Raw genomic sequence first — 21,478 nt, forward strand, 5'->3', positions numbered from 1 at the left:
TTGGTACCAATTGCACAGAACACTTTTGAATGGTGCACATTTTTGACAACGTTCTGGCCTCATTTTTCAAAAAAAAAAAAAAAAAAATTCAGAGGCTGGACACATTTTTCCTAGACGAAATGTTACCCTGGGTATTCTACCATCATTTGCTTTCACAGGAACCCCTGGGAAGAAAAGTCGCCCCTATGTCAGCTGGAAGCAATCTTGGATGACGACGCCCCCCCCTCCCAATAAAGTTTACCCTCAGATTTAGGGACACTAATTGGTGGCTGGTATAGGGTGGTCGGGTTGTGGAAGGCTTTATATGGACTCAGGGGTATAATTTATGTGTATATCTATATGTATTAAAAAAAAAAGGGGGGGGGGAGGGAGGGATTAACTGGTGATCTGAAGGAATAATTGATTTTTGTGAGTTATTGTTTTTCTTTTTTTTAAAAAAAAAACTATATGAGTGTTGATTCTTGTATATTGATATATTGAACATTATATGAGAGTATGATACCACCTCTGTTTGAAACAATTGTTATATTGACATTGTTTACTATATTGCAATGTACATCTCTACCTCTGATATTATTTATGTAATGACATTGTTTACCATATTGCACTGTACATTTCTACCTCAGATATTATTTATGTAAGGACCCTGTTTACATTTGGAAATCATTGTCTTCATTTTTTGCACAGTCGTCTATTCTATTAGTCATACAGTTACATAAGTGTTGAGAATTATATGTTGGTCATATTTATATTTAGGACAATCAGGTTTTTTAGACACATAGAGGTTGTATTTAGTATAGATAGCATAATCTTCAACCTCTTTGAAGAACTGTAGAACATGGCCTTTAATCTAACCTACAGTTTTGTATTTTTGAGACACAATCACTCCTGGCAACAATGCTCTACTCCCGAGAGAACGTTGAGCACCAAAGACACTCCACTGGGAGTTTGTCTTCTACTTGGCAGAACTGGCCTTGGGGCAAAGAAAAGCCCATACCTCCATTACTGACTAAAGTACAAAATATCCATAAGTGGATAAAACAGAATTGTCTTATCTTGCCAAGACAGGATAGGATAGTTCTACTAAAGGTTCCTTGCCATTGTATAATGGTATGTCAGGTTTTTTCAGGCCTCAGCCAAAGTTGGTTGCCTCAACATTGCTATCAAGACTTCGTGTGGTTGCCCAGGTAGTCAATTGTCTCTGTCTTCTGTTGCACATTTTGGAAGTTTCTCGTTTGTGCTTCCTGGTTGCTTTGGTAATTTTACTCTCCTTCTCAGATCTTTGATGGGGTTGAAGATTAGATAATGGTAGCTACCTTCTAGATTATTTAGACTTCTCAAAGTAGAGTGATTAGAAAAATTCTTCGTTATATACTTCTCGCCTGATATTGTTTACTTTTTGTAATTTTATATGATCAGTTCCCATTGTATATAGTTGTATTTGGTTTCTGAATCTGTCTTATTTAGACAAAAAAGGGGAGATGTTGGGGCAGCTGGCCCAATCCCTGCGTTCAGGGGCGTGGCTGCTCCAGCGGGGTAGCCATGCCCCTTAAATAGGATTGGGGAGCCGGAAGGCGCCCCGTTCGTTTGCCCCGCGCTCACTCCGCTGGACCCTTGGTTCTGTAAGTTCCCTTATCTCCCTTTGTATTAAACTTGAATAATTATAAAAGGACTATTTTTGGTTATTTCCAATCTTCGCCGCATCATTTTGTTCTATAGATCATTTCCTTCTCTTATGTATTTCAATCCACTGTTTTTTGAGGAGCCTCATATCTGACATAGTACCTTAAATACAGAATACAGTTCCAATATGTAAAATAAACTCCCACAGCAGGGACCATAGTAGTTGTTCAGCTTTTGCTTATGCCAACCTTCCATCCTGGAGCTGAGGTTTTTAGAGTTATTGCAGTCAATTTGGATAGACTAGGAGGAGAGTTTAAAAGTCTCACATCACAGTAGTAAAAGGTTATACAGTGAATTGGTTTATTTATAGATATATTCCTAAATATACTGTGCTTGGCCTGTATGTTGTTGCCAATGTGCATGTTTTCAGGCCTGACCAGTTGGTATTAGACAACTAATGGGTATGTTCTTCTATGGAGAAGGCTATTTCTCCTGCTCTCAGTATTCCTCAGTTGTCTATCATTCTGTTTGTGGTGTTGAGACATTTTGGGCTCTTCCCAGCTCACGTTGGCATATCTATAGGTATCATCCCTGTACAGGTGATGTTAAACAGTTTTATTGGCGAGACATTATAGTTGAAGCCTCTAACATCACTTAGGAGACATAATCTCACAGCAAACTCCCTGATCCTTTGGCTCTTAGAATCTTTCTGACCTCCCTTCCACAAGTTCCCTGAGTGTTAGGTGCAATAGTGCTTTGTAAATGTATCCATTGGAACTGGAATCCATAACTCTGAACTTTGATTGATTGTGGTCTTTTGTAATGACCTTCACCTGTTGCAAAGAGAAGTTGAGAGGTGATAAGTACACTTGGGTGTGAGTGGAAGGACAAAGGTTTAGGTTATGTTTAGGAATAGGGCTGAATTAAGACAAACCAAGACACAACAACAACACGAACAAGGAAATGAGTAAGATTTTACTGTGTTGGCCAGCTGTCTTTAAACCCATGGTCCTCTTGCTCCAGCTTCCTGAGTACTGGGACTGAAATGTGCTTTCTCACACCCAGCATGAATTTATACTTACTTTTCCTTCAGTTTTCGTTGCTTGATGCTGGGCTTTGAACCCAGGGCCTCTCTTTCACTGCAAAGCTCCCAGCCTCTGAAGCATATGTTCATCCCTTTGGTAGAACTTTACCTCCAGATGTTGGCCTGTGTTGGTCGTTTGGGGGATTTTTGTGTTTTTTTTTAAACCCTGCTCATTCACTAGCATTTCTTGTATTTCTTCTCCTTTTTTATGAAGTTCCTAAATTAAAAATAAAACTGTTATGTATTTTCTAGCCAACAAACCTCTCTGCCGATGCAAATAATCCCAAGCAGAATGAATCAGACCAAATTAAAAGATGACCAGGGTTTAATGGATGGCAATGGATGGCAATATTCCGGGGTGGCACCAGGAAAACATGGAGAGGGGAAGAGGGAAAAAGTGATCCCATTAAGTACCAGATTAGCAGGCTCTGTAAGAGGGAAGAATAACAAAGGACGGAATATCTATACAGCTTCAGAGTGGAAGATGGAAAGTGAAGTCTCACTTCAAATAGGCACATCCAGTGACTTGGAAGCATACTGGCCTGAGAAATTAATCGTTGTTCAGTTATGCTATTCACACTTTCTGTGTCTATAATGTAAATCCCAAAGATCACAGAAACTAGGCAATGACTGTTAAGTACATTTGCTACCCATTCTTTTAGAGATATACTGTTGAATCCAATATGTGCAAAAGGATTTAGGAAAAAAATACCAAAACATGATTTTATAATACTCTTTCCGGTACTCTTTTTTTTTGTGTGTGTGTGTGCCTAATTATTTTATCTCATCATAAGTTTCACATACAGTGTCTTCAATACTCCAATACTTTGGAGTGCCATAAGCCACTAATTTAACTCATGGAAAATGTTGCCCTTAACCTTGTCAGTAGAATCTTCCCAATCTAATCCCTCTGACAGTCTTTCTAGAAAACATTGCCCTTGTATTTTTGTTAAAACAAGTCTAGCTTTCAAGAGTTACTCTAAAAACTTAAAGGATGCATATTATAAACTCATTATTATAAGCAGTTATTAGGAGAAATGATGACATTTGAGAATAATGTATTATAAAACAAAATGAGTCAGTAAATCACTTCTTGTTATTTAATTTTTAGTATTTCAATGACATGTCCTGCTAAAATAATAAGCTATTTATAAAGCAAGAGAAATAATACAAAACTTGGCAGTCTTTCAATACATGAGAAGAGTATCGGTTACCTACAGATACAATGCTCATGCATAACAACCAACCACAAACAACTATGAATTGATGATTATGACAATAAGCATTATTTTTTCACCTGTCTTTTGTCCGCTAATCTAGGTTAACCTTGACTCATGGCTGGCAATAAACAGGCTCTCTCTTCCATTCTTACTGAGAATGACTAATTCAGAGTCAGATGATGTAGGTCAGCATGTTGGTTCGTATATTTGTGTCTGCATTGTTTGTCAAAGATGATCAGTTAAGTCTGGTTGTTCTTGACAAGATCATGGCAGAACTACAAAGGAATAAATGATTGCTACTTTGGGTAGCTGAAACTTACAAATAGGGTTATTTTTATTTAAAAATCATGTTATAAGTATCACCAATGCTTGCCGGTGTTTATCAAAAGCACACTGCACTGCTTTATCATTAGCGATGTGGATGTGGGTGGGAGCGGAGGCCCATCCTCTCCTTGGTCTACCACTGAATGCTAATGGGCCTTGAAGTTTAGCTTTTCAATATCAGGAAATTTTAAAATATAAAAAATTCTAGCACAATTGGAGTTCATTAACTCCTAGGATCAAGCTCCTGCTGTGCATTAGAGAGGGAGTAGGAAAAGCATGAGTTACTAAAAGCCAAGCAGCATGACCTCTGGTGGGTGCTTTCTCCTTGTTGCTAATAACACAATGTCTTAGTTTTAGAGTTTGCTGTGATCAAACACCTCACCGAACAACTTAGGAGAGTGTTCCTTTGCTCACGGTTTGGATGGATTCAGTTCATCTTGGCAGAGAGCTTCATGGTGGAGCAAGTGACTTCATGGAGGAGGGGAAACAAGATAGACTAATAAGGCACCACGGCAGGACACGGCACTCACAATCACCCATTTAGGAATGTACTTCCTTCATGCTGGTCCCACCTTCAACATTTCCACTACTCCTTTCCAACAGTCTATTAAATTGTAAATCATTAATAGCTTTTACATTTTGAAATGGCAGTAACTTTAACTATAAATTCAGATCATTCAGATCTTACTAGTCTCTGAAAGTGCCTTCTTAGATCGGACTTTAGCAATTATGGCATTTAAAATTTTATATATATATATACACTTATAAAAAGAATATTATATAATATATAGTGTAGTATATACAATGTATATGTCATGTATGAATGTATATCAGGATGTTTTTCCTGCATGTATGTTCATCGTGCAGTCGGTGGTGGAGGTCAGGTGAGGATGTCAGAGCCCTTGGAACTGGAACTACAGATGATTGTTCACTGCTATGTGGGTGTTGGCAATCAAACCTGAAACCTCTAGAAGAGCCATCAGAGTCTTACCTGATAAATTATCACCCAGTCCCTCTTTTTCCCTTTTAAAAAGTTATGAAATTATTGTTATTGTGTGCATGTGTTTGATGTGAGCCTTGAAGATGGGGCCTCCATGCTGAGGGCAGATCACAAGAAAACTCTTCCCTTTAAAGCAGATATTAATAGTATGAGTAGCCAGAGCCATTGCGACATCTCCATATTATCCATCCCTTCTCATTCATCCTTTCCTTTAACATCTGTTCTTTCCTTTATCTCTCTCTAAATTTTTCCTGTGAGATGAATATCGTGCTTACCTCAATGATCTTGTTTCTGCCTTTTTCCTGCAAATGGCATGATTTTATTTTTTATAAAAGGTAAATGAATTGCACGTGTGTGTGTGTGTTCATTTACATGTGTGTGTGTGTGTGTGTGTGTGTGTCTGTGTGCTGTGTTACAGTGATCTGGTGGCTGGATAATATAGTAGTTATATTTTGGGGTCTTTCTTTTATATTTGTTTTTATTTTGATTGTTTATGTGTGTGCATGTGTCTGTAACTATATGTGCACAGTGTGCAGGTTCCCACAGAGACTAGGGAGGAGGTTTGGGTTTAATGGAGCTGGAGTTGCAGGTGAGAGTGAGTCACCTAAAACAGGTTCTGGGATTTGAACTCTGTTCTTCCTGACTGAATTGTGAGCACTCGTAACCATTGAGCCATCTTTTAAGCACCAATATTTTAGTTGCTGGAATAACCTTCGCTCTGATTTCAAGAGTATCTGGAGTAATTTTCATGGTTAACAACAATGCACAAAGTTTACTTTTTTCTTATTAACTGCATTAATATTTGATGGTTTTGTTTTTGTAATGATAGCATTTTGACTTGTGAGATGGAGTCATAATGTAGTTTTGATTTTCATGTCTTGGATATTTACATATGTTGAACATTTTCAAATACTTATAGGTTATTTGTCTACCCTCATTTGGGACATTCCAATTTAGTACCTTGTCTTCTAATTAGATACTATCCTCTTTGTGACCACTTTTAATTTTTTTTTAAAGATCTTAGGTATTGATCTCCTTTCATGTGAATAGCGGGAGATTTTTATATTCTATTATGTAGGTCATCTTTTTATCCTTCTAAATGTTCCCTTTACTGAGCAGAAAGTTTTAATTTTCATATAACCACATATATCATTTTTTCTATTATTTACTAAAATGTTGGAGCCCAATTCATAAAGTCATTGCCTCTGCCCAATTTCCCTGTGCTTCTCTCCTGTGTTTTCCTCTAGTAGTTTCACTGTGTTAAATCTAAGATTGACTACTTCGAGCTGATTTTTGCATATCATGATAAACATATCCAGTCTCAGTCTTCCACATGTGATGTCCAGTTTCCAGTACCATTTACTAAAAAGATCATCTTGTGTTTAGAATCATATGATTGAAGTTTCATGAGCTTGTTTACCCGTGTGTTCCTCGTCAATTTTATACTGTTAATCCTTCCAAACTTCTCTACCAGAATATATTTTGCATGCTATTTTCTTCCTAGATGGATTTTGGGTTCATTTCAATTCATATAAATATCTTTCATGGATTTGACTGGAATGTATTTAAATGAATAGACTTTCAGGTACTTATTTAATCTTTCCATGGTAGTTTTTTATGACAAATTATGACACAAGTATATTTATTAGTAATTCATATTCATAAGTTTCCTCTCCATAAGTCTTTCATATTTCTTCCTTGACTTATTATTTGGCAAAAGTATAGATACTACTAGAAGTAATTACTGAGAAATTTTTAATGGGAGACTGTCTCAGAATACTTATTTTCTGGGTGGCTCTTTGAATGGATAACCTTTGTTGTTTTAAATCAGGGATTTTTAAATGAAGTAAACAAATAAAATCATATTTTTGAAATATATTTATGTTATTTCTCTATCTAATAGGTTAATTGTTTTAACATCACCTACCAACTTTCAGAATTCCTATGATTAAATTCATCATGTTTTCAGGTTGAAGGAACTGGGCATTTTGCTTCTTATTATTGAGTATAATGAACCATGTACATTTCCGATAGTTTAATCTAATATCTAAGTAAAGCATGTAGACTTGGCTGTTTGTTATTCCACTGACGAATATCACCATCATTAGTTCTTATTAAGGCATTTGTAGAAGTATGCCAAAAGCATTCAAAATAATTTTGGGTTAAAATTTCAAAGGGGTAAGGGAATACACATACATACACACACGAGAGAGAGAGAGAGAGAGAGAGAGAGAGAGAGAGAGAGAGAGAGAGAGAGAGAGAGAGAGAGAGAGAGAGAGAGAGAGAGAATATTAATGGTTCTTTATCCTTTCAAGATGGCTCTTAAAAAACACAATAAAATACATGGCATGGGTATATTTTTATAGACCTTGAAAAAGAAAGTCAGGTTTATAATTTCTGTTTAAAATGTATAATATAAAAATATATATGACCTGAATCCAAGAGAGCATGCAGATATTTTAAATGATTGTCAAACAGAAGTAAAAAAGAATTTTACTTTACTTTTTACCCACAAAACTATGTGTTGCTGGAAGTTATTTTTGGCACAAAGATTGATGGACCCAGTCATTGTTCAAAGGTATTGTCAATCTGTCTCTGAAGCAGCCACAATAATAGGACAAAAAGTAGAGCCCATTACCAGCACCATTAACTGTCACCCTTTCTGGGGAGTTGAAAATTGATGACCAAAATCGAGGAATGACTCCTTTAACTTGCCCACATTCATCTTAAAAGTCAAAAAAAATAAATGAAATATTTTCAAAAGATGGGAAGAAGCCATTTATCTTTGTTCAGATCAGACAGATTATCTCTGTTCTTCATCCCTATATATAAAATAAACAAATTTAGAATAAGAAGACAAAATAAAACTGAATAAAATTAAAACAAGTTAGAAAGATAAAGACAAAAATAATTATAATTGAGAAAATTATAATAATAGATGTAGAGCTAAAATTTTCAGAGCAGGACATTTTGATAAGTCAAGGAAATAAAAAGAAAAGGAAAAAATTGACTAGACATACATTCTGTCATGAACAAATACAGTCCTCATTTTAAAACAGGGACAGAATCCTTGGAACTCACAAAAAGGAATCATAAAAACTACTAAGACCCTGTTACTACAGGATCACAGGATGTAGAATACCCTAAGACCCTATTATTACAGGATTGCCTTATGCAGAATACCATAAAATCTGTGAGCCCATCGTGGTGTAAGCAATTGAATACACAAATAATTGAGCAGAAAAACTTTTAAAATCAAAACATTATAATGAATAAACACAGAAGAGATATAGATTGCAAAATTTTAGTGTTAGTAATTTTTAAAACATTGACCCACAATACTTGTACATAATGATAAGATACAATAAAGTGACAAAATATACATTTGCGTTGTGCAATGACTTCCTGAAAACAAGTGACATTTCCATCTGAGACAGAATTACCATTGAACCAAGTGCTTTGGTAATAGTTGTTATGCAGACATGGTCCACTAATGATTGGCACAAATATTTTTGAAAGAAATAAATTTTTGAAAGTAATTGCATACTCATAACTTTTAACACTTCCTTTGACATACTTATTATTTACATATGGTGGAAGAATAACTTGCAGTGAAGGATTTAAGCTGATGGAAAGACAGCAAATTGAAGACAATGAATAACACTGGGAGGATTTATGCTATTCTGTGCCTTCCAGCAATGCTGTCAAGGATAGAAATCCAGTTATGTTGGATTCTCACCAGAATCACATAGCCCAATGGGATTGAATAAAGACCAAGCTCAAAAAGGCTAAAATAAAATGAGAGATAGTCTGTAAACAAATTCACCAATACTCGGCAGAGTCATGGTCCCCAAACCTAGAATTGCAACAAAATGAAGAGACTGAGAAGACAAGACCATCCAATACAGTGTAGAAACCTGAGTCAGATCTTAGAAGCGGTAAGGAATCTTAAAATTCAGTTTTTTGGTGTGGGAGGTCCTTCTGTCTATGTGTTGCTTATATTGGTTAATGAATAAAGAAACTGCCTTGGCCTGGTAGAGCAGAACTTAGGTAGGCAAGGAAAACTAAATGGAATGCTGGGAGAAAAAAAGGCAAAGTAAGAGAGATGCCATGGATCCTCCAGAGACAGATGCTGGAAATTTTACCTGGTCAGCCACAACCATGTGGTGATACACAGATAAGTAGAAATGGGTTAAATTAAGATGTAAGAGTTAGCCAATAAGAAGGTAGAGCTAATGTGCCAAGCAGTGATTTAATGAATATGGTTTCTGTGTGATTGTTATGTTTCTGGGCAACTGGGACAAACAAGCGGCATTTCTGTACTAGTCTATTTAAATTCATGTCAACGGGCCAATATTATTTTCCTAGCTTTAATTATTCCAGTTCATTGATATAAGGTGTACTAAGATACATGGCAATTTTGTTATTTATATATTTTGAAAATATATAATTGCTTCATCACAAAATTCAGACAAAATGCCCCACTAGACTTGTGTAGAAAGTCCAGTGTATTTGCTCATTCATTTATTGGTGTTTGGCTTTATTTTGTATTTGATGTAATAAGTTGTGCTGTTTATTTGTCTTTTCTACATGAACACTCTCAAGGAGTAAACATGCCATCTTTGTTTCTCAGGACCCTGAAATTATCAACTTCAAGCAAGATTTTAGACTCAAGGCCTTGGTAGTGTGAAGAAGACACTTTGGAGACATCTCTATTGTCACCCATTCAACTCAAGCCCCTTGATCTTAGTGGTTTACTCATTCACTATTGCTCTTTGTTAGCAGACTTGGGATAATGGTAAGCTGAGAAATACCATGCGTGTAACTTTGCGGTTTAAGTAGTTGTGTCTATGGAGATGATTCAGAGAAGACTTGTGACAGTCTGCTCACACAAGGCCTCAGACACTGAGCGACTCTGTGTTGGCTTAGCAACCGGATGAACCTCTCCACTCTTGTGAGGCTTAGACAAATAAGCAAACTGTTCATTTACAACGGCCTCTGAATCCTGCATGACTCCACTGAAGTTTGAGAAATGTGTAACCCGGGTTTCAGTCGGTCACCTGCTACTTCTTTATCTGCTTGGCGCTTGAGTGTTTCAGTGGGAATAAGAGTTTGATAGATGGCTTATCCGAAAAGTAAATAGCAGAGTCTTTGCCAAGGAATGCTGTCTTTTATGCCTGGGTAGCCTGGATTTGCAGTAGAATCCAGCTATAAGTTAGCAGCATAATTTATGGTACTTCCAAAAAACCTGACTGCTTTTATTATTTTTATAAAACCTTGGTCTGGATACCCAAGTGTATTCTATTACCATATTAGTGACTTAGAGATTTTTAAATTCTCTTTAACATTTTCAGTAAAGGGATATAGTTGTATGTAAAGTAAATATTCTTCAGTTCAGCATACAGTGTTTAGAGTGATTTTATTCTCATGTTGCATGTCTTTCACAGGGCATTAGAGCCCAACAAACTTTCATTCTCTAATGAGTACTAATAAAGTTCCTAAACTAAATTTCATTTTTTTTTTTTTTTGGTTTTTCGAGACAGGGTTTCTCTGTGGCTTTGGTGCCTGTCCTGGAACTAGCTCTTGTAGACCACGCTGGCCTCGAACTCACAGAGATCCGCCTGCCTCTGCCTCCCGAGTGCTGGGATTAAAGGCATGTGTGCGCCATCACTGCCCGGCTAAACTAAATTTCAAAGTAACAAATCCATTTTCTGATTTTTAAAGGGCAATATCAATACTATGAGTTACAACATGGATTGCCAAAAATTGGACAGGAAAAGTTTGACACTGGAGCATAAGACTTACTGCTTAATGAATGAAATATGTTACTATAAGCCAAATAGTTTATCAAGTGGAAATGAGATCCTATCTATACCTGAATATGGACATTAAGTATTTGACTTATCTAATTCTTCTTCATGTTCCATGACCTTCAACATACCCACGATTTCCATGTTGGTCCATCTTAGGTCTTTATTGATTAGTTCAAGGGGTAAAACTAGCATGCTAAACTAAAACATTGTGCTGTCCCTTCTCCAGGATGCTTTTATGACTCCGTTTTTTCTTGGGTAAAGAAGTGCTTAATGGTATTTTTCAAAATACTTAAATGTAGAGAGTGCCTTTGTGCCTGTCTCTAGATGTTTTCATGGTTATTGTTTACTAACAATTTAGGTTTTTAGCATCTATCTCACTGAAACTTGAATGGTGTCTGGCTACTTCTGGACACCAAAAGAAAGAAATTAAAGCCTACAAGTAGGAATTGAGATTCAGCTCTCCTGATCTTAACGACATAATAGCATAGCACAGCACACTGCATGTCATCATATCATATCACAGCACAAATTTATTGTTTGTGCTGTTCTGTATAGGAGAGCATCTTTGTTACTAATTGTTCATAGTAGTGTGATTCCTCCAATTTTATAGATTTCATTAAACAATATTGTCCTCATTCTAGATCAGCCTGAAAATTTATGCCTTGCAGTTGTTATGTTTGATTCATTATATTAATTAGGAATTACTCAAACCATTTATTTATGTGTCAATTTGCATTTATAAGTATTAACAATAGTAAAATACAAGTATTGAGTTTCAAATAAATTATCTTAAATTTTTTGCTCTCTTGTCTTATAGGAGAGAACACATTAAAATGAGCGATATAATAAAATCTCTTTTAAAGGATCAGAACGTATCTAATTTGCTTTAAAAGTTTCCAGGCACAAGCAACAAAATCAGGCTATTGGTCACTAGTTCCAATCCCACCCACTAAATTAGTACTGTATTTGAAACTGGTCTCTTAAAAGTCTGTAGTTGCAGAGAAACCATCTCTTTACAAGACATATTCCTTAGTCTAATTCAATATTCATCTATGAATTGCATGTCTTTAATGATTAATGTTTAATGATTGTCTGTCAGAAACAAGTGAGTCAAATATTCTTTGAAAAAAGTCACTCCTATCACATTCCTGTCCCGTTTCTTGTGCCAGATTGACTGTCTTATGTTCCCTGCAATGCTTCTCCTAATTTTATAATTTCTAAGTCCTTTCCTGTCATTTAAACATAAGATGAGTTTTTCCAGTTTGGTATAATAGCAAGCAGTCAGATAACTGTAGTGACAAGTGGGAAAATGGGACTATTGCTTTCTTTGACATAAATATTGCTTTTATATGATTGGAGTTTAATCATGAATTAATGCCTTGTAGCTTACTGAGTATCTAATAAAAATGTTTACACTGAACTTATAGCTATTCAGGTCATTTTGTGCTTGGCTTTCTTGCTTTGTGCTTACAATATTTGTTATCAGAGTTATCTTACATACATGCAATATCAAATTTTGAAATATTCAGGTTCTGACTTGAAGCATCCATATGTACTTTATATATCATTTGTCTGACTTATATTTATCTAATACAATATTGATTATTTTCAGGAGTAAACAAACTCAAGCATGATAATCTTCTTTGTATTATCAGCCATCTTACAATATGGAAGCAGATGGAGAGGTTGATTTTAAAACTCATTGCACTCTGCAGTAAACATAGGCCTTTCACGGTAATCCTCTAGGCATGAATTTCAAGGTAGGTGAACATAAAATATTGCTCTGATATATATGCACGTGTGTGGGTATGTGTGTGGGGGGGGTTGTACCTACCCATTCATTTTGATATATATGTTTTCTTAGCTATAAATTATTCAATTAAAGCACGCAGAATGATGAATAAACAGTTATACCTGATTCATTACAGTTCCAATCTGAATGGTTGAGTCAATTCATGGTCTAAACTCAGCAGTTTATGAAGAAACACTGTCACCTTCAAAATCTGAGTATATAAACAGGTAATAAATAATGTTTTCATTTTAAGGTTTTGTTCATTAGAAACCACAAAAAATTAATCTTAAAAACCCACTATAATCTCAACCACTGAAGTTTGTTTCTTGTTCTATCTTAATCCATAGTTTTTATTCACTTTAAATACATTTTCTTTTAAGTGGCCTTTTCTATACTAGTAAGATAAGAAAGAGTTTACTAAGTGTCTAACAGGGATATTAGCAGTGACCTGGGACTTTCAACAATAGTTAAATGATATTTAATCCTACTTTTTTCATTTATTACTTGTTCTTTATTCCTTATTCAAAATCATGAGAATTTTGATAATAAGTATAATCTTATAATCAGTAGTTATGACTTATAAAATACACATGCACACACACACACATACATTTAGACATCCACCTTTAAATAGAATCATATTATAAAATATGTGGGTTCCATTCTGGAAAATGAATGTACAATTAAGACATGAAAAATAAATAGTCAAAGTTTAGTTGAAAGAATTGGAAAAAGAACAAGGAAGCTTTTATGGGAGAGTTTGAAGGGAAGAAAGGGAAGGGGATATCATATAATTACATTAAATCTCAAAAAATGAAAGCATTTTTAAAGATGATAAAAAAGAAAATGACAAGTTATAAAATTCTTCTCTCAAAAGGGAAGGTGGCCATTGTTGAATAATATGAAAAAAGAAAATTGGCAGTGAAAGTACACAAAGACCATAACATAATACAAAATAAGAATGTTGGCTTTTGCGGAGCTTCCGGGGTCCCCGGAGGGGGAGGGGGGCCAGTGGCGGCAGCTGGGGCTGCAGAAGCAGCCCGGGAGTCCGGAAGTCAACATCATGTCAGGTCTGCACAAGAGCCGGATTGCCGATTTCCAGGATGTCCTGAAGGAGCCTTCCATTGTTCTGGAGAAGCTTTGAGAACTCAGCTTTAGTGGCATTCCCTGTGAGGGCGAACTGCGGTGCCTCTGCTGGAAGAGGGCTCTATTCTCAGTTCCTGCGGGAAATGATCATCCAGCCTGGCATCGCCAAGGCCAACATGGGTGTATCCAGGGAGGACGTGACCTTTGAAGATCATCCCCTCAACCCGAACCCTGATAGCCGGTGGAACACGTATTTTAAGGACAACGAGGTGCTACTGCAGATTGACAAAGATGTGCCCAGATATATCCTTCTTCCAGAGAGCCACCGAATACCCCTGCCTCCTCATCCTGGACCCGCAGAATGAGTTCGAGACCCTTAGGAAACGGGTGGAGCAGACAACACTGAAATCTCAGACAGTGGCCAGGAACCGGAGCGGGGTCACAAATATGAGCTCCCCGCACAAGAACAACGCACTGCCAGCCCTGAATGAGTATGAGGTTCTGCCCAATGGCTGTGAAGCCCACTGGGAGGTGGTGGAGCGGATCCTGTTCATCTATGCCAAGCTCAACACTGGCATCGCTTACGTGCAGGGCATGAATAAGATCGTGGGTCCCCTCTACTACACTTTTGCCACTGACCCGAACAGCAAGTGGAAAGAGCACGCTGAAGCTGACACCTTTTTCTGCTTCACCAACCTCATGGCTGAGATCCGGGACAACTTCATCAAGAGCCTGGATGACTCCCAGTGCGGCATCACATACAAGATGGAAAAGGTGTACTCCACCTTGAAGGATAAGGATGTAGAACTCTACCTGAAACTGGAAGCCCCAGTTCTTTGCCTTCCGCTGGCTGACACTCCTGCTGTCTCAGGAGTTCCTGCTGCCTGATGTCATCCGGTTCTGGGACTCACTCTTTGCTGATGACAACCGCTTTGACTTCCTCCTCCTGGTCTGCTGTGCCATGCTCATACTGATCCGGGAGCAGTTGCTGGAGGGGGATTTCACCGTCAACATGCGGCTTCTGCAGGATTACCCCAGCACAGACGTCTGCCTGATCCTACAGAAAGCCAAGGAGCTCCAAGACTCGAAGTAACCTGGTGGCAAGAGGCCCAGGGTTGGAAGAGCAGCCACCTGCACTCTACATCTGGTTTGTGGGACACAGAGGAGTCAGTGCGAAAGCAGTGAGGACAAGCCACAGACCTGGCCAGCTCCAGGCTTCCCAACCTGGCTCCCGCGGTCCAGGCTACTTCTGGAGCATACCATGCTGTGCTGTGCTCCTTCCCAATGCTTGGCCCTGCCGCCCTCCTTGCACTTCAGTCCTGAGGCCTCCACCCAGGCTGCTGAGCAGTGCTGGAGCTCCTGAACTGGGCTCCTGGGACTGGGGCCATGTGAGGCACAGGAGGCTGGCGAGGGTCCAGCCATGCCTCTGCCCGGTAGCTCCTTACCCTTTGTGCTTTCACCTTCCCCTGGGTCCTGGTCAGGGGAGGAAATTGGCTAATGGGCCAGAAACCATTTCTGAGCATTAGTGCTCAAGCTACTTGGGGAAAGGACCCCAGAAGAGCTGAGAGACTGCCAGTTCTAGGTTCACCTTTTGTCTCCCCTGTCTGGTGTATTTGCTCATGGTAGGGGTGTCCCCAAGATGTCTCTGCTCCAGTGTGTGTATGTACATGTGTGTTCACACATGCCCTGGAAGTGGAGTGGGCATGTTGGAATCCCTCTGAGGTCCTGCTTCCTCTCTTCTGTGTCTTTACCTCTGCTGTCTCCCTCTTTCTTTGCCAGAGGTGTGTGTGACTCCTGCCGTTCCTTCCTCTCCATTTCTCTCTACCCTTCGCCTGGAGCACCTTACCCCAAACCTTTTCCTCTCTCCTCTCTGCTTCCTGAAGCCTTCAGTCAGAATGAGGAGTGTGGCTTAGTAAGACCCCTGCAGGCCAACCTTGGCTTGGGCACCCTGTTCCCATCCCCAACCCAAGGTTCAAGGTCCCCTCACCAGAGAAGGAATCCACAGTGGCTCATCAGAGGGCCTGCTCTGCTTGAGGAAGCCAAGTGCTGCTGACATGGTGGCCTGCGACACTTGGGGTCTCTTGCCCGTTGTTTGCCCAACTGTGGAGAAAGGAGGGAGAAGGAGTCTTGTAAGGGCCTCCCTGAAGACTCATCATCTCAGATACCAAGGACTTCCCGCTGGGCTGTGCCTGGGAGCTGGAGTCTGAGCATCTCAGCAGAGCTGGCATCCCTTGGCTTCCATGTTCCTGCCCAGAGTGTGTAAGTCTCATCAAGGGCAAAGGACCAAAGGATGCCTCTCTGTGGCCAGCATTGGCTAAACTTGAAGGCCTGGAGCTTCTCAGTGCCAGGAAAGCTGCATCTGTAGCTGTGCTCCTGTAGGGGCTGCAGAGGTGCTTGGGCTGTCTCTGGCTTCGAGGACACAGTGCCTGAGCTGCCCCCTGTTCAGCAAGTAGACTTTTCCTGACCTTGTCCCTCCCTCCTTTTCTGTGGATGCTAGGTGGTTTGAGTCCTGAAGGCAGGTCGACAGCAGGGGAAGGGGATCCTCACCCTCTCAGACTGGCCAGCAGGAACTAGGCTCCAGCAGCTGCCCCCCAAAGCCTTCCTGAGACCAGTGGGCAGGACTCCCTGCCTTCCCAAGCTGCTGCTTTAGTAAACTTCCTTGGGTGCTGCTGGACTCTGCCTTTTTGCTACCTTCTCCCCCAACATACAATATTTGGGTGATTTTTAAAAACTATTTATTTAGACATGGGCTATTTATTGCAGATTGGCAAGTGAGTTGGGCTGTGGGCGGGTGGTAGTGCCTGGGGTGATAGAATTGGAGGCATGGATTGTCTTAATTTCCCAAGGTTAACCCTGGCATCCTCTCCCGTTCCTGGCTGGGAACTCTACTAGAACTGAGTACAAGGGAGGCCAGAGCTGGTGCATTTGCTGTACTCAGAGATACAGGACATACACTCCCGCCATCCTGGCCTCCCCTTAATGTAGGACTTGTCAGCGGGTAGTTCAGCCCCAGCATTGACCTCTTCATTGCCTGGAAGCCAGCAGACACTGCCTGGGACACCTACTGCATTCATTCCCTCTTGCCCATCCTCCCTTCCTTGCTCTCTCCCTCCCTCTCTTCCTGGGACCATGCTACTGGAATCACTGCATCCGATTTGTTTCTGTGGGAGACCTGCATCCTGTGCCCACTCCTTGACCCTGGAGATGAAGGCCAAGGGCATGGAGACTATATGCAGTAGAGTGGCTCCCCAGCTGGGTGCTGCCTGAGGAAAGGACTTGCCTGCGGTGATTCTTAACAGAGAACCAGAGTCTGAATGCAGCAGCTTCCACGTGGGGGTGGCCCCAGGAGCTTGACAGGTCACCCCCGGGGTACCAGACAGCAGTGGCTTCTGTGTTCTCATCCGTTCTCTGGGTCAGTGCTGTTAATGAGTTGTCTTTAATAAACCGTGTGCTCTCTACAAAAAAAAAAAAAAAGAAATAAGAATGTTCCTAGTAAAAGCTAATTTTAAAAAGTACATCACTATATATATATTAGTAAAAGCTAATTTAAAAAAGTACATCACTATATATATATATAATTATATATATATATATATATATATATATATATATATATATATATAATTGTATTAGACTCAGTGAGTAGACAAGGAAGAACAGATCTTCTTCCAGAATATGTCAACCAGCAATGGGAACATAGATAACTCACATGTCCCTGGTCAGACACTGTCTCTTGTCAGCAGTGTGCCTCTGATTTTAGAATATGGGTACACTGAAGATTTGGGGGCTGAGGAGATAGCTGTGCAGATAAACCACTTGCCTCAGAAGCATGAGCACAGATATTCAGATCCCCAGAACCCACACAATAGCCAAAAGAACATGCCAACCTAATTGTAGCCCTGTCACTTGAGAGGGAGAGGTCAGAGATCCCTAGGGCAAGTTGGCTAGCTAGAGTAGCCAGAAATGCAAGATCCAGCTTCAGAGAAAGTCTTGCCTCTACAAATACAGCCAAAAGCAAGTGAGAAAGATGCTGCTCTTCAATTTCTGGCTTCCACATGCATGTAAACATATCATGAACACATGTGCAAAAAACCCACCATGAATATTTACCCACACATATACATGCAAACCAAAAAAGGGGGGTTTTGAACTATGTCTGAAAATTCCCTTTTACCTTACATAGTGCCTAGTGTCTTCAATTTCCTGTTAATTTCTCATCACTGCCTGGTGTCTTTATCAATTTCAGTGACCTTAAAAACAGATCCAGCCTTTACGGTAAAGGAAGCACTCAGCATTCCCTCTTTAAGATAAGTAATACAACTGATAAAAGCAAAACTAACATAATAGCATTGTTTTAGATGAGAATAATAAATTATGAGATTAAAAAAATCTTACTCAAAATCACATGTAATGAAACATTAGAGAACCTATTTTTAACTGACTAATTGACAGTTTCTAAGTTTTTTTCAAATTTAAAGATGTACATTCTGATTATTTTTTTCTAAATTGAAAGGCATTGTTTTATTTTTATGTAAAGAAACAAAACCATCCAGTCTTCACTGTGGTGGGTGTCCTGGAGAGTTTTACTTTACTTCTGATGGTTCCGAAATACTTTTTCTTTTCTGTTTTATAATTTATTACTACTAATGTCATATAAATGCCATGGGATTATTATAAGATTTGAAAAAATTTATCTATCTATAATTTATCTACCTGTCTTTATGTCTGTCTGTCTATCTGTCTATCTATCTATCTATCTATCTATCTATCTATCTATCTATCTAATATATATGCATAACATATATAATGTACGGATAGTTATTTATGTGCATGTAGGTGTATGAACACTGTTTTTAAAAAGAGTGATAAACTGAGATACACTCTTAACTGAAGAAACTGAAGAAAGATTCCTAGTGAATTCATATTTAATGTATAGCTAAATATTATGTTTCTAGGGACATTGCTCCAGCAACATTGACAAAAGCAGAATCTTGTTGAACAGGAAGTGAGAGTGGCAATCAGGGATAGTTTTAGCCAATTACAGTCAAATGAGTTGCCCTTTTCTGTTTTTCAAACTTTGTAAAACATCTGACCTAATGAACACATTACAGGAGCCTTCTTCTGAGGAAGACTCATGCGGTGGGATGGCAGGATTCTCACTGGTAAACATTGTCTTTGAAATGTTTGCTTTCCTTTTGTTTCACCCATGGTACTGGCTAATTCCGGTGTGATGGTTATGTTTCAAAATCAGCTCATCTGGATTGCAGATGGCTAGGATGTGAGGAGTGTTGTACACCGCTGACCTTGTCAGTGAGGATGGTGCCAGAGAAGGCTGTCATGTAGGCCAGCAAACTGAGATGGGAAGAAGTGCCTCACCTGAGGTCTACCACCCAATAGGCTATGGCCTTGAATGGGATGGAAAAGCAAAAGGGAGTTATTTGCTTTTGAATACAGCTGGCCCTTCTTGGGCTGGCATGGACATCATGCCATGCCATCAGATTAACCATGGACATCAGATTCCTGATTCTTCAACCTTTGGGAGTAAATGTGTGTCAGCATTCTCACGGACTATTCAGTCCTTTGGCCTCTGGCTGTGGCTGCGTCACTAGCCCAACTTTCTTGTCTCTAGCCTTCTGACCACCATTTTCTCCAGCTCTCCAGTCTACAGATGGGCGTGGTAGAATTGTTCTGCCTCAGACTGTGTGAGCCAATGTGATAAATCTCTTCTTTAACATATCCTTTACTGCCCCTGTTTTTCCAGAGAGCCCAACTAACAGATCACATAAGTCAGGCATCCTTTGGTAGTTATTTATGTACATCTTTCCATCCCTCCTAATTTCCTTATACTTCTGTTTCCTTCACAAACTATAGGCCTATTATAAATATCAAATCCTGAAAGTAACCTTGCTTTTTTTTACCCTTTTGCTTAGTAAGTCTTTCAAACTTCTGTGTCTCTAAAATAATTTCTTGAGTATAGCCTTAGAGAAGAGTTTGACAACAACTCTTTATCATGGGGCCTCATGAAAATCACTCCCAATATGGCTATCTACAGGATTTTGTCCGCAAAGCCATTCTTCAGACAATAGCAAGCAGAATTTTCTAGAAATGCAATTCTGACAAAAACACACTTTTCCCAGAATTACTCTGTAGTCTCACTACCTCACAGAGTGCCTGCCTGTTTCTTATACTGTAACTCCAAACCCTGTGAGACTCATTCTGTCTTCCATCTTTCATGTTCAGCTCAAACTTTATGTTCCAGACAAATATATCCAAAAAACCCCCAAATATTCATAATTCTTTTCATATATTATCAAGTTAAACTTTTTTTTCTACTATTTAAAATACTTGTTGTAGGCTGGGAAGTGGTAGCACACACCATTAATCTCAGCACTCGGGAGGCAGAGACAGGCAGATCTCTGTGAGTTCGAGGCCAGCCTTGTGGTTTACAGGAGCTAGTTCCAGGACAGGCTTCAAAGCTACAGAGAAACCCTGTCTCAGAAAAAAAAAATACTTGTTGCTATTTCTTTAAACACCCCATGCTTATTCATTTCTTTCTTTGTGGTATTGAGAATAGAATCAAGGACCTTCCACACATTAAAAAACTACTCTACCCTTGAGCTATAACCAGAGTCTGTTCACTTGGAAGCTAGAGATTGATAATTTACCCAGGCTGACCTCACACTGTTTATATAGTCCAGGGAAGACTTGAACTCCTAATCCTTTGGCTTAGTACTTAGAGTAGTTCTCACTAGAGTATATGCTATCATATTTGGCTTGCCCTCCTTATTTTCAACACTTAACTCAGATGGCAGCTTGTTTTATATATTTCTCTGGAACAGAAGTCTGGAAACACTTTCTCCCCACTGGTCTTTATCGTTTCTGTGTAGTTTTGTTTCTAAATGTACCACATAATACCCCCTCCCCCCACCAGTGTGTATCATCTTTGAAGACTGTCTCCTTTGTCTTTGTGTCTCCAGTGTATACTGTAGTGCTTGAAAGAAAAAGGAGCGCAAGAAATCCAAATGAATGAAAATTCAACTGTGATGTACCAAGGCAGAGATGAAAGGAGAGTGCTAAGTGGGAGGGAGAAATGAATTGTGAATCGTGTCATGAAACAAGTGGCATTCATAGTGGCTGTTGAGAGATGCTTATCATGATGTGAGGTGAAGGGATCATACATTTCAGGACAGGGATTTAATAGACCGTGACAAAAGATCAAAAACCTTCACTGTAAGAGTGCATTCAAAATTAAACTAATGAAGGGGAGCCCGATAGAATAAATGAGAACAAAATATTCTTTAACTTCTGACATGGATGATAGGTCTCAGAAGATAATCAAGAAGACTTAATTAGCTAAGGAAAAAATTCCTTTGTCATTTAAAAAGAAGCATGATCTTTGTGTTTGCAGAGCACACATAAGAATGCCAACAGCTTTCTAAAAGAAAGGACTTTTTGAAAAGCACAAACACACACTGAAAATTTGTTTACTAATAGTCACATGTATTGCATGAGTTAAACATATATAAATGGCTTTAA

At 39.0% G+C, this 21,478-nt stretch overlaps 1 pseudogene; it reads left to right on the forward strand.

The window, feature by feature from the left end:
• Positions 1-13,919: 13,919 nt before the first annotated feature.
• On the forward strand, positions 13,920-15,101 carry LOC119808298 (annotated as a pseudogene).
• Positions 15,102-21,478: the final 6,377 nt, after the last annotated feature.

The sequence above is a fragment of the Arvicola amphibius genome, chromosome 2, assembly GCF_903992535.2.
Source record: "Arvicola amphibius chromosome 2, mArvAmp1.2, whole genome shotgun sequence".
Classification (NCBI taxonomy): domain Eukaryota; kingdom Metazoa; phylum Chordata; class Mammalia; order Rodentia; family Cricetidae; genus Arvicola; species Arvicola amphibius.